We start from the raw sequence: 14,839 nt of genomic DNA, 5'->3' as shown, positions 1-14,839 counted from the left end.
TAGTTTTTACATATAAATCTACAAAATTTTCTACATACAAGTTTGAGATAAATAATTTTTTTTTTTTAACTTGAAGCAATTTTATATTTTATGTTGTATCAAAGTTTTTTGGTGTCAATGTGACTCAAATTATTTGTGAAATTTATTTTAGCTTGGATGTTAGTTACGTTACCTGTCCTCAATTTTGTAAAACAATTCGGAGAGTGAATTAGCAATTTTTAAACTAAAAAATAATTTGCATTAACATTTTCATCTTAGTTTCAGTTTTCAGATATATGTTAATCTCAGATTTTACTGTACGATGTACTTTTTCCAAATTTCAATTTAGCGTTATTTGACCCGTTCACTCACTACATCTTCTTCCTCTTTTAAGCAATTCTACAAGATTTTATTATATTAGTATCAAATTAATAATTGTACTTTTCAATTTTGGCTACCTTATGTTTCATGATAAATTAAAGTTTACTTGTGCCGATGTGATTTAAATTGTTAGTTATTTTGATTTAACTTCGACATTAATTTCGTTACATGATTACAATTTTGTAAATCAATTTGGAGGATGTATTAGCATCTTTTAAATCATAAAAGTATTTGCAGGAAGATTTTTGTCTATTTTTAATGTACAGCCAGTTGCTAAATCTCAGATTTTACAGTAAGATGTATTTTTTTCAATTTAAATTTTGCGTTAATCGACCCGTTCTTCACTATTTCTTTATCTACTTTTAAATATATATTGAAATGATTTATGTTATCTAAGTGTCAAATTAATAATTTTTTTTTTAATTCAGGCAACTTTATTTTTTATTTTAAATCTGTGTTTTCTGTTGCCGATGTGGGTTTATTGCTTAATAAAATTGATTTTAACATTGTTGTTATCAACGATGTTGCTGTGCAAATCTGCTCTGCAATTTTAAGTGTAGATTAGCAACTTCATACAAAAAAAAAACTTTTCATAGAAGTTTTAATCTACAGCCAAACTTTTGTGGCTTGAATATTAACTTATAATGCTCAGGTTACATTAATGTAAAGTTAATACTTTTCACTATTAACTCTGTGCTTTGAACCTTCTTTGTCGTCATTTTGCAATTACTCTCAGTAATATTTATCACATTATTCCGAATTGAATCGTATATAATTTTTTTTCAAGACATAAATTATCTGAGACGAGCTTCATTGAAATAGTCTTTAATATACGTTAACTTTTTAACACACCGGGACAGTCACCGTCAACGCAAAGTCTCTCGAGTAATTGTTAGCATCGTGATATTTCAGCATATGTAGAAAAACCTTTCTCGAAAGAAGGTAGCCTACCGATGTATAACCTAGAAATTTTGACTTACTACTTACTGCGAAATATATGCGATTTATTACATCGATTGTTTTAAGATTCTTTCCTTCCTTACTCTGACTGATGTGTCGTCCATTTGTATAGGAAATTTCTACTTCTCAATTGCGAAGTATGCATGACGTAGTTTTATGTGGCAATCCCGATTTCGTACTAAATATGACTACGCGACGATGTACGCGTTTCAGTTAGTAGCCGCGAGCACGCCCTCGAACAAGCAGCGGCTAGACGATGAACTTGCTACCGACAAAAAACTGGTAGCAAAGAAATAAGTATTCCGCAGAAATTTTTGATTTTAGAATTAAATATATTAAGAGCACATAACAAAATCACGCAGGTGCTGACATAAACATGAAATAACATTTGGAACCAGTTAAAGTTTACAGTGCCAAATAATATACATAGAACACTTTTTAACAAGCAACTGTTAATTCGTCATCAAATGAAACGGGTATCGATCATATACTACTCTAATAACATCACAAAACAGATCAAAGATTAACGAGAGTGGTAACCTTAATTTTCAGCACGAAATGTGGCATTTTGTTACAAATACGGCTTGAAATATTTGCAAAATTGACGCTAGCTTTGATATTAATAACGTAACCCGTCTACAATTTTGTACATCAATTTAGAGGGTAAATTAGACCTTTCAAACTTGAAAAAATTTGCAATAAGATTTCCATCGGGTTTCGATGTATTGAAATATTTGGTACATCTCAAATGTTACAGTAAGATGTACTTTTTTCTAATTTTAGTATTGCGTTATTTGACCCGTTCTATCACTATTTCTTAACTTTTTTACATATATATCTACAATATATTTTACATACAAGTATCAGATTAATAATTGTTTTTTTTTTTTTTTCAACTTGGAGCAATTTTATATTCCATGCTGCATCAAAGTTTCCTGGTGTCAATGTGACTTAAATTATTTGTGAAAATGATTTTAGCTTGGATATAAGTTACGTTACCTGTGCCCACAATTTTGTAAAACAATTTGGAGGGTGACTTAGCAACTTTTTAACTTTAAAAGAATTTTGCAGCAAACTTTTCATCAATTCACGATATACTGATATTTGCTAAATCTGAGATTTTACATTAAGATGTGGATTTTCAAAATTTCAGTTTTGCGTTATTCGACCAGTTCTATCAGTATTTCTTTAGTTTTTACATATAAATCTACAAAATTTTCTACATACAAGTTTCAGATAAATAATTTTTTTTTTTTTAACTTGAAGCAATTTTATATTTTATGTTGTATCAAAGTTTTTTGGTGTCAATGTGACTCAAATTATTTGTGAAATTTATTTTAGCTTGGATGTTAGTTACGTTACCTGTCCTCAATTTTGTAAAACAATTCGGAGAGTGAATTAGCAATTTTAAACTAAAAATAATTTGCATTAACATTTTCATCTTAGTTTCAGTTTTCAGATATATGTTAATCTCAGATTTTACTGTACGATGTACTTTTTCCAAATTTCAATTTAGCGTTATTTGACCCGTTCACTCACTACATCTTCTTCCTCTTTTAAGCAATTCTACAAGATTTTATTATATTAGTATCAAATTAATAATTGTACTTTTCAATTTTGGCTACCTTATGTTTCATGATAAATTAAAGTTTACTTGTGCCGATGTGATTTAAATTGTTAGTTATTTTGATTTAACTTCGACATTAATTTCGTTACATGATTACAATTTTGTAAATCAATTTGGAGAATGTATTAGCATCTTTTAAATCATAAAAGTATTTGCAGGAAGATTTTTGTCTATTTTTAATGTACAGCCAGTTGCTAAATCTCAGATTTTACAGTAAGATGTATTTTTTTCAATTTAAATTTTGCGTTAATCGACCCGTTCTTCACTATTTCTTTATCTACTTTTAAATATATATTGAAATGATTTATGTTATCTAAGTGTCAAATTAATAATTTTTTTTTTTAATTCAGGCAACTTTATTTTTTATTTTAAATCTGTGTTTTCTGTTGCCGATGTGGGTTTATTGCTTAATAAAATGGATTTTAACATTGTTGTTATCAACGATGTTGCTGTGCAAATCTGCTCTGCAATTTTAAGTGTAGATTAGCAACTTCATACAAAAAAAAAACTTTTCATAGAAGTTTTAATCTACAGCCAAACTTTTGTGGCTTGAATATTAACTTACAATGCTCAGGTTACATTAATGTAAATTTAATACTTTTCACTATTAACTCTACGCTTTGAACTTTCTTTGTCGTCATTTTGCAATTACTCTCAGTAATATTTATCACATTATTCCGAATTGAATCGTATATAATTTTTTTTCAAGACATAAATTATCTGAGACGAGCTTCATTGAAATAGTCTTTAATATACGTTAACTTTTTAACACACCGGGACAGTCACCGTCAACGCAAAGTCTCTCGAGTAATTGTTAGCATCGTGATATTTCAGCATATGTAGAAAAACCTTTCTCGAAAGAAGGTAGCCTACCGATGTATAACCTAGAAATTTTGACTTACTACTTACTGCGAAATATATGCGATTTATTACATCGATTGTTTTAAGATTCTTTCCTACCTTACTCTGACTGATGTGTCGTCCATTTGTATAGGAAATTTCTACTTCTCAATTGCGATGTATGCATGACGTACTTTTATGTGGCAATCCCGATTTCGTACTAAATATGACTACGCGACGATGTACGCGTTTCAGTTAGTAGCCGCGAGCACGCCCTCGAACAAGCAGCGGCTAGACGATGAACTTGCTACCGACAAAAAACTGGTAGCAAAGAAATAAGTATTCCGCAGAAATTTTTGATTTTAGAATTAAATATATTAAGAGCACATAACAAAATCACGCAGGTGCTGACATAAACATGAAATAACATTTGGAACCAGTTAAAGTTTACAGTGCCAGATAATATACATAGAACACTTTTTAACAAGCAACTGTTAATTCGTCATCAAATGAAACGGGTATCGATCATATACTACTCTAATAACATCACAAAACAGATCAAAGATTAACGAGAGTGGTAACCTTAATTTTCAGCACGAAATGTGGCATTTTGTTACAAATACGGCTTGAAATATTTGCAAAATTGACGCTAGCTTTGATATTAATAACGTAACCCGTCTACAATTTTGTACATCAATTTAGAGGGTAAATTTGACCCTTTCAAACTTGAAAAAAATTTGCAATAAGATTTCCATCGGGTTTCGATGTATTGAAATATTTGGTACATCTCAAATGTTACAGTAAGATGTACTTATTTCTAATTTTAGTATTGCGTTATTTGACCCGTTCTATCACTATTTCTTAACTTTTTTACATATATATCTACAATATATTTTACATACAAGTATCAGATTAATAATTGTTTTTTTTCAATTTGGAGCAATTTTATATTTCATGCTGCATCAAAGTTTCCTGGTGAGTAGATGGGTATAGGCCGGTTCTGGACCAATTCGTATTAGTGTGTCCGTGTGACTTAGGGCGAGGGGTAATGACGTCACGCGGGGAGGGGTGTTTTTCCAGGAATCGCTTCTTTGTTTGCGATTCTCGGAATCGATTGTTTATAAATATAACAATAACATAAAAGTTATTTAATTTGATATTTTAATTACGTAATTTGATATTTTAATTACGTAATTTGATATTTTAAAAAATAAGTGCGTTATCGCGCCGCGGTATTTTCCTGCGGCATCGCGAATTTCAAAGGGTTGGAATTTTTTCAAAGGGGAAAGGGGGTGTCTTATTTTTACAGGGGTAAGGGGGGTGTTGGGGTGATCACGCGAGTCTTAGTCATGGCGTCAGCGGCGGCGAGCGGGTCGGCGGCGGATCGCAAGGATCGCGCGCCCATCGTTCCGTCTCGCTCGCACCCGTTCGCGCCGCCTATTGTTCCCTCTCGCTCGCTCTCGTTCACGCGTTCGTCACCATCGACTACGACTCGCTCGCACCCGTTCGCGCCGCCTATTGTTTATAAACAATTTAGTACACGCTCATACGATTCGAATGCGGGTGACGCTGCGTACACCCCGGCTAATCGCCTCCTTATTATCTGATTTCTCTCTCACTCAGATACGTATGTTGCATACGAACGAGGCGGACTCACAATTATAATAAAATGAAGGATGGAATAGAAGCGATTAAAAATGATACGTGCCGATTACAAAAGTATATATTTATTTTATGAATATGCGTTAAAATATATTACACATTTTTCACGCGAGTCTTAGTCAAGGCGTCAGCGGCGAGCGGCGGGCGGCGGATCGCAAAGTATCGCGCGCCCATCGTTGCCTTTCGCTCGCACTTGTTCGCGCCGCCTATCGTTCCCTCTCGTTCTCGTTCACGCGTTTGTCACCATCGACTACGACTCGTAGTTTTCATGCGTAGTATGCCGCTTTGAAATATAATATTAAACAAAAGTTGACACTATGAGGATGCACAACTGTCGGCTCGAGTGTATTTTCCTCTTCTTATTATTCTTACAATAAGAAAAAATTTTAATAGGTTGCGTTGGAGTTTTATACCGAGAGGGTATCTTTTTTAATCAATCGCTAATGTCGTGTTTATCAATCGCTCATGTCGTGTTTATCAATCGCTCATGTGGTATTGATTCCTTGCCCAAGACAATCATCGAAGAGCTGTGCGATTCATGTAATCCGTAAATGGTAAGTATAAAGATAAATAAAATAAAAATATTTTTATTCGTACGAATAGTAGCCGTAAAATTTTAATATTACAGAAGGACAATTTTGCGTAAAGCCAACGTCACCGGCGTCTTCATTGCAATCATCATCGTCGTCATCGTCATCGTTGCTCGCATTATATCGATTGTATAAGATAATATCGTTAAAATATAAAATTAGTAAAAAATTGTATTTTCTCGTTCAAGTGCCATTCGCGCTCTCGCTCACACCCTTTCACGCTCTCACTCGCATTCTTTAGTTATCGTTTGCAGATGCGTAACATGCTATCGCTAGATTCTTTTCTATATACCCGTGTGGTCAAAAAAATCTTTTGCGTTTGTATGGGCTTCAAACGTTGTAAAAAAATCTTTTTGCGTTTTTCTCTTGGTCAAGTGTCGTTCATGCTTTTCTAGTAATCGTTTCAAGATGCCTTCGTTAGATATGGACGATTCTTTCTACACGCCTATGCGACAAAAATCTTTGGCGTCTGGAATCTTTTGTATCACGTTTCGTTTTCGTTGGCCCGGCGTCTATTTTCTTTGTTTATTGATGAGAACGACGACGACGACGACGACGACGATGTGACCATGCCTCATTCTCAGTCTCGCATCTGTACGTGCAGGAGCTCTTTTTCAAAGACAGTCGAGAACAGTGAAGAAAACTTTAGTAAAAATGGCATATTTTGGGGAACCAGGTATGTATTATAATAGAATTTATAATACAATTTAGAAAAATAATTTAATCTGTTATAAAATGATATATAATATGTATTTTTATGTTTTTAGCTCAAAAACAACAGCTCTGCCGCGACTTCCAGCGAGGCCTGCTCTAACAGTTATTGCGCGTTTGTGCACCCTTACAGGTATTGTTTCAATTACCAAACAAAAGTGCACAAACGCGCAATGCAAATTTTTGCACGTAACGAGCGTGGAGCAGGCTCGTTACGAGAGTACCGGCCTAACATCAGAGAAGTTGCGGTACGAAGTTGGACGCACCCTGCAGAATTCCATCATCTGCGGGGACTATAAGGCCGGCAGGTGCAACAGGACGGACTGCCAACGTCGGCATATCGGGCACGACGAAAAACTGGAATGCATAGTGTGTTGTACGGAAATTGTGTTGGACACGTTCGGGGCGTCCAGTTGCGGGCACGTGTATTGCTACACGTGTGCCCTGAAGTGTCAAGGCCCCGCGTCCGTACACTATGCTTACGGTTGTGTGCCCGGTATGCCAATCCGTCGCCAGCTATGAGCAATTGCATTAGCTTATGTTGTTTTTTTTTGCGTATATTGTATTTTGCTTATATCGTTTTGCGTTTATTGTATTTGCTTATGTTGTTTTGCTTATGTCGTTTTGCGTTTATTGTAGTTGCTTCTGTCGTTTTTGCGTTGATTGTATTTAATGTAATTTTAAAGGTATTTTTAATGTCATTTTTTTAATGTCATTTTTAATGGAATTTTTGTTTTATTATTAGTTTTATTATTAGTTTTATTATATTTTTGCTTATATATAATAAACGTTTGTAGAATATATGGTAGTAAATTAAGATATGAAAGAAATATTATAATAAAACATATTTTATTATTTCTGTATGAACATTTTTAATTATTAAAAACTTACAAACTAATAAATATGTATGCTATTATTTTAGAATATAAATTTAATATAAAAATAAATCTAATATAAAATAAACTAATAAAAAATAAACTAGTCAAAATGAATATAAAAATGAATAAAAAATGAATATAAAATGAATATAAAATGAATATAAAATGAATATAAAATGAATATAAAATGAATATAAAAATAAATATAAAATAAAATTTAACCTAAACTTATAAACTAAAACATTTTTTTGGACGTCCTCTCTCTCCGTCTCTTTTTAGTTTCCCTCGTCTTTTCCGGAGTCTTTAGTCATTGTCGGAATTTTGATATTATAATAAAACATATTTTATTATTTCTGTATGAACATCTTTAATCTTATTAAAAACTTACAAACTAATAAATATGTGTACAATTACTTTAGAATAAAATATAATATAAAAATGAATATATAATATAAAAATATATATAATATAAAAATGAATATATAATATAAAAATGAATATATAAAAAAAAATAATACAAAAATAATAAAAATAAAATATTAAATAAAACTTAACCTAAACTTATAAACTAAAAAGTGTATTAATAAAAAATAGAAAATGAAAAAATGAAAAAATGAAAAATGAAAAATGAAACTTAACCTAAACTTAACCTAAACTTATAAACTAATTTTTTTGGAGTCCTTAGTCATTGTCTGAAACAAAAAAAAGAAATTATTAAAAAACATATAAAATAAAATGTATTAAATAATTAAAATTTATTTCAAATATACTTACATAGATTTATCTGCACCTTCCATTGCTTGCACACCGTGCAGAGATATTTAGGCACTTGGCCTTGCATGGAGAATGGTATAATTTTTTTTGCACGGTGTGCAATAGGAGTAATACAAATTAATGCCTGAACCCTCTTGAAGTGTTGCACCCGACAGAAATTGCATCTCGGCGTGTTATCCTCTGTAAATTTTAAAAAATATAAATTAAAAAGTTAAAAGCAAAAAAAAAAAATAAAAAATAAAACTTACTGCGAAATGTCCCATTCTCGCAAGAGAGCACTCCACATGCACTCTCCCAGTAAATTTTTCGTGATGATGCTTAAAGAAGCGGATATACGAACGGACTTAAGGCCCTTTCGGTGTAATTCATTCAGCCGGCGTATCGATCCACATGATGAAATTTTTTGCAATACCCAGGTGTATGAATAAAGTTGACATATCTACCGGGTGCACATTTTCTGTTTGCCCGACTCTAATTAACGAAACAAGAGCCGCATCGCCAGAGAGAATATCATTGATGGTAATCCACCCCCGCGCTTTTTCCATGATTATTTTAGCGAGTGTGATCTCTTGCTCCGTCCACATCTGGGCTCGCCGAGGCAAGATTCCGTCTAGAACACACGGTATCGCTTGCCACTTTAATTCACAGAATCGTTCGTCCAGTCGGAAACACTCATAAGGTAGTCTACAGGTTTTGCGAGCCCAGTCGCGAAGATGTACCGTAATCAATGTAGCACTAACATCATCGACGATTCCTCTTTGCCACTTTAAACCTTCTCGGATAGCAACAAGGGTTCCCACTGTAACTTCATGTGGTAACAGCATGAGGTTGGCTGCTGCAATCCTCATAAATGCAGTCAATTGTTCAAGCATCTCCAAATGAGCCTTCTCTCCGTTTATTAACTTTACCCAAAATAGCGTGGGTGATTGTACGCGTATCACGCGTACTTCGTGCGGCCAGCGGGTAAGTTGTCTTATATTGATGTTGGAAATCATCTGAAAAAAATATTTTATATTAAGCGGAAATTTTTAAAAAAAGATATTAAAAATAATATCAGAAAAGATACTTACATTTTTTTTTTGTTACTTGTTAATTGGCGACGATCAGTTACCGATGCCTGGTTGCAAGGAACTGATCGCTCGACGGTTGAAGAACTCATCTCGATCCAAATTGTTTTATACTGATAAAAAAATTATCGTTCTCACTCGCGTTGTCACTCACGTTGCCACTCACGTTGCCACTCACGTTACCCCGCATCAATGAAAAATAGACTGCTAAGAGAACAAAAGACTATGCGGCTAAATTCAAAGACTGCAAACGGAGGTAGTTGCTATTTAGCAGGTATGCATTTCTTTTCTCGGAAAGAGATAAGGTAAAGATTTTAATTCCCCCACATCATTGAAAAATAGACTGCTAAGAGAACAAAAGACTATGCGGCTAAATTCAAAGGCTGCAAACGGAGGTAGTTGTTATTTAGCAGGTGTGCATTTCTTTTCTCGGAAAGAGATAAGGTAACGATTTTCGTTCCCCACATCTTTGAAAAATAGACTGCTCAGATAACAAAAACTATGCGGCTAAACTCAAAGACTCTGCAAACGGGGTAGTTGCTATTTAGCGGGTGTACATTTCTTTTGTCGGGCAGAGATAAGATAGCAATTTTTAAATACTGCAAAGTGAAACTTATGAAATGACTCATTATAATTTGAGAGAGGGTAAAAAATGTGTCACATGATTAATCAGGAGTAGGGGTAGAATATAAAGCATTCCTTAGGCCTCTCTTGTAACCACGCGCGAATCTCATTAGTGGACGAGCGATCGACGATAATGAACGTTGACGTGAGAATAGAAATCGGTGAAGAAATCGGTGAAGAAATAGAAATAGAAATCAGTGAGAAAATCGAAGAGGTTCATCCCCTGTCGGAGGATAGTGCTTGCGAAACCGACGATGACAACGACGAAACGGTTGAAAGTACTACGCGCAAAACGATCAATTTACGGAATTTAAACGCGATTAATCTGCGTACGAAATTTTGTGCCATATATTTTTATTATTGTGACGGGCGAGGATACAACGTGTGCGCTTCTTGTTTGGTGTTGATGCGAAACGATTTCAACGATTCCGTCTTCAAGATTCGTAAACACGTCGTAGGATCGTACGATAGTCTGAGCGGTACGTGGTGTTTGAACTGTAGAACCGCAACATTCGTTGTAATTTCGTGCGATATGTGCCCGGTATGCACGAATGCGTGAGCAATGTACTTCGATTTCCATACTCACGTTGCTAATGTCGTTTTTATCGCTAATGTTGTTGTTTTGTTGTATTTATCGCTAATGTTGTATTTATTGCCAATGTCGTTGTTTTGTTGTATTTATTGCCAATGTCGTTGTTTTGTTGTATTTATTGCCAATGTCGTTGTTTTGTTGTATTTATTGCCAATGTCGTTGTTTTGTTGTATTTATTGCTAATGTCGTTGTTTTGTTGTATTTATTGCTAATGTCGTTTTTTTAAAAACATTAACGTGCAAGCATCGGTGTGAGAATCATTAAAAAATGGATCAAAGTTTTCTCGAGGAAGAGCGTGAACTCCTGGTGCAGGCTGACGCCGTGACCACCTTGGGAGAATTTTTCGTGTGGCTTGAGAGATGTGACGACCTAGTGAATCGACTCGAGGAACGCAGTCGCGCCAAGCGAACGCGCGTATCCGTCGGATGCGCGCAATCCACGGTGGCGAGTATCGCGCGACTTTTGGGTGTCAGGAAACATTTGTACGGACGTTACGTGCACCAGGGTGGCGAGTATGCGAGCACCAGTGCTGCCGACGGTGATGGTGACAACGCAGCTGGTGAACTCGAGTGGCGCGAGATCGAGACCGCGTTCAAAAGTCGTATCGCAACGGGTGTGGTAATAAACACAAACTACATCGAGCCGCTGCGATTCCTGGAGGACGCCGGTAACGCGGTGTGCGAGCGCGTACAGAACATCGTGCGTAAAACTAATTGCGTGAAAGTGAACACCGCGTTCAACGGTGAATTCACGGCCGGGGACAAACGCGCCAACAAAAGTATAACCACGAAAAACTGTGAGATCTTTCAAGATACTGATGTACGCGAGTGGTACCGATTACATGTTATCGAACCCACGCTGGCTTCTCTCGAGGAGTTTCAGGAGCGCGACAGCGGATGGGCGTTGTCGCGAATTTTGAACTTGTTGATCAACGTAAACAAGTACAATCCGATGCGTGCGGGATGTCACGTTACATTGTCGCGGAAAATAGTCGCTAAAAAAGCAGTGATATGCGTAAAATCGATGGATGACAAGTGTCTCGCGTGGTCGGTGGTGGCAGCTCTGTATCCCGTAAAGCAGCACGTGGATCGGGAATCGTCGTACCCGCATTACGCAACGGTGCTGAACGTCGAGGGTGTGGAGTTTCCCGCGACTCTTAAAGACGTTGCGAAACTCGAACGATTGAATGATATCTCGATCAACGTGTACGTCACAAAGACACGTGGAAAAGAAATAAACGTTCTACCTATACGCCTCAGCAATGAGAAGAAAAAGAGACACGTAAATTTATTGTACGTGCAACGCGATAACAACGATGACAACGATAACCAGAAAGTGGGACACTTTGCGTGTATCAGTAATCTATCACGCCTCGTCAGTTCGCAACTAAGCGGACGCGAGCATCGGAAACACATTTGTGATCGGTACGTATTTTAAATATATAATTGATTTTAAAATATTATTTTTAAATTATTATTTTGTAAAAATATTTTATTTTTAGGTGTCTTCATTACTTTAGTTCGAGCGAGAAGCTCGAGGCTCACGTCATGGATTGCGGAATATTAAACGACTGCGCTATACGACTACCCAGCGAGGACGACAAATGGCTCAGCTTTTCTAATCACGACAACAAGGAGCGCGTGCCGTTCATCGTTTACGCCGATCTGGAGTGCGTGCTGCGAAATATCGATCCACCATCATCGCCCGAACAAACGACGTTTAATTATCAACATCACGAAGTATTCAGCGTGGGATACTACGTCCGATGCTCGTACGACGAGTCGCTCTCGAGATACGAATATCGTCGCGAACCTGATTGCGTCCAGTGGTTCGTCGAGCGGCTAGTGAGATTAGCTCATCGCGTAAAAACCGTAATCTCAAACGTTGTCCCGATGAAGACGTTGTCGAATGCGCAGCTCGAGGTGCACGAGAACGCGAAGCTGTGCCACGTATGCGAAAATCCGTTTGCGGCGGACGAGAAGCGTGTGCGCGATCATTGTCATTTGACCGGTCGGTATAGAGGTCCCGCGCACTCAAAATGTAACCTGCAATACCGCGACACGCGTTACATCCCCGTCGTATTTCACAATCTGTCGGGTTACGATGCACACTTTGTTATAAAGGAGATCGCCACAGCGTACGAGGGTAAAATTAATCTATTACCGATAACGAAGGAGAAATATATCTCCTTTACGAAACACGTTGACGATACGGCTGAGGGACAGGACTCGCGAACTGCGATAAAGTTGCGCTTTATAGACTCGTACAAATTTTTGAACGCTAGCCTCGACAAATTATCGTCTCTACTCGCCAAAGACAAATTGCGAATCTTGCGCGCTGAATTTGCGACACTTTCAGAAGAAAATTTCAATCTTCTGACGCGAAAAGGTGTATTTCCGTACGAGTACGTCAACAGCGTCGAAAAATTGAATGAGTCAAGCTTACCGTCGCGCGACTCATTCTTCAGTTCGCTGACCGGTGACACGGTGACCGAGACAGATTACGCGCACGCCGAGACCGTATGGCAGCGGTTCTCCGTTCGAACTCTGGGCGAGTACAGCGATCTGTACCTCAAGACCGATGTACTGTTATTGGCTGACGTATTTGAAAATTTTCGCGACAGATGCGTCGAGAGTTACGGACTCGATCCCGCGCATTACTACACCTTACCCGGTTTCACGTGGGATGCGATGCTCAAGCATACGCGCATAAATTTCGAATTGTTGACCGACATCGACATGGTGATGTTCGTCGAACGCGGTATACGCGGCGGTCTAAGTCAATGCTCCAACAGATACGCGCGAGCCAATAACAGATACATGCGGTCGGGTTACGACTCGTCGAAACCTTCGTCGTACATTGTGTATTACGATGTAAATAACTTGTACGGATGGGCCATGTGTCAGCCGTTACCGTACGCGGACTTCGAATGGGTCGACGACAACGACCTCGCGAACCTCGACGTAGACGCGATCGCCGCGGACTCGCCCACGGGTTATATTCTCGAGGTGGATCTCGAGTATCCCGCGAGCGTGCACGACGCGCACTCCGATCTGCCGTTCTGTCCCACGCGAGAGAAACCACCGGGGGCGAAACACGATGTAAAACTTTTGGCTACGCTGTGTGATAAGAAGCGATACGTCATCCACTATCGCAATCTGCAGCTGTGCACGCGTCACGGTCTTCGCGTCACCAAGGTTTACCGCGTGCTGCGATTCACTCAATCGGCATGGTTGCGCGATTACATCGAGCTCAACACGCGACATCGAACTCGCGCGACCAACGATTTTGAAAAAAATTTGTTTAAACTGATGAACAACGCGGTGTTCGGTAAAACGATGGAGAACGTACGAAATCGCGTCGACGTTCGCTTGCTCTCGCAGTGGGACGGACGGTGCGGTGTGGAGGCGATGATCGCCAAACCGAATTTTCACAGCAGAAGCGTATTTGCGGAAAATTTAGTAGCTGTGGAATTACGTAAACTCGAGGTGAAATTCGCCAAGCCGATATACGTCGGTATGTCTATACTCGACATATCTAGTATGTTGTACGAGTATGCTTATATCGAGATACTCGTATACGACGAGTATATGATACCGACTTTCGGAGACAAATGTAGCGTCATGTATACCGACACGGACAGTCTTGTGTACAGCGTCGAGTGCGACGACGTATACGAGATGATGAAACGCGATATCGCGAGGTTCGACACGAGCGACTATCCGCCCGATAACGCGTATGGTATACCTCTCGCGAACAAAAAAATACCCGGCTTAATGAAGGATGAGTGTAACGGTGCGATCGTCACAGAGTTCGTCGGACTCAGAGCTAAGATGTATGCGATCAGGGTAGACGGTAGAAAAGACACCAAAAAAGCAAAGGGTGTAAAGAGCGGAGTCGTGGCGCGAACTATAACGTTCGACGATTACGTGAGGTGTCTCGAGGACGAGATCGCTATGACTCGCGACCAATCGTGCATCAGGTCGAAATTGCATGAGGTGTACACCGTGTCCGAGACAAAGATCGCTTTGAGTCCGTACGACGACAAGCGATATCTCGTGCCGAACTCGACCGAGACCTTGCCGTGGGGTCATTATCGCATACCTCGATAAAAACGCAGTACACATGTACGCGGTATACATGTATGCAGTATG

General features: G+C 37.9%; 1 long non-coding RNA gene across 1 annotated transcript; it reads right to left on the bottom strand.

The window, feature by feature from the left end:
* Positions 1 to 3,476: 3,476 nt before the first annotated feature.
* LOC139112719 (uncharacterized) lies at positions 3,477 to 4,703 on the bottom strand. Its single transcript, XR_011547413.1, has 2 exons — positions 3,908 to 4,703; positions 3,477 to 3,831 (listed from the first exon to the last, which is right to left on the bottom strand). It is a non-coding gene; the product is annotated as an uncharacterized lncRNA (long non-coding RNA).
* Between the last annotated feature and the right edge of the window lie 10,136 nt (positions 4,704 to 14,839).

The sequence above is a fragment of the Cardiocondyla obscurior genome, unplaced genomic scaffold (genome assembly GCF_019399895.1).
Source record: "Cardiocondyla obscurior isolate alpha-2009 unplaced genomic scaffold, Cobs3.1 scaffold43_0_327834, whole genome shotgun sequence".
Lineage (NCBI taxonomy): Eukaryota > Metazoa > Arthropoda > Insecta > Hymenoptera > Formicidae > Cardiocondyla > Cardiocondyla obscurior.
Note: the sequence above shows the minus strand (reverse complement) of the source record. Positions and strands in the feature narration are given on the sequence as shown.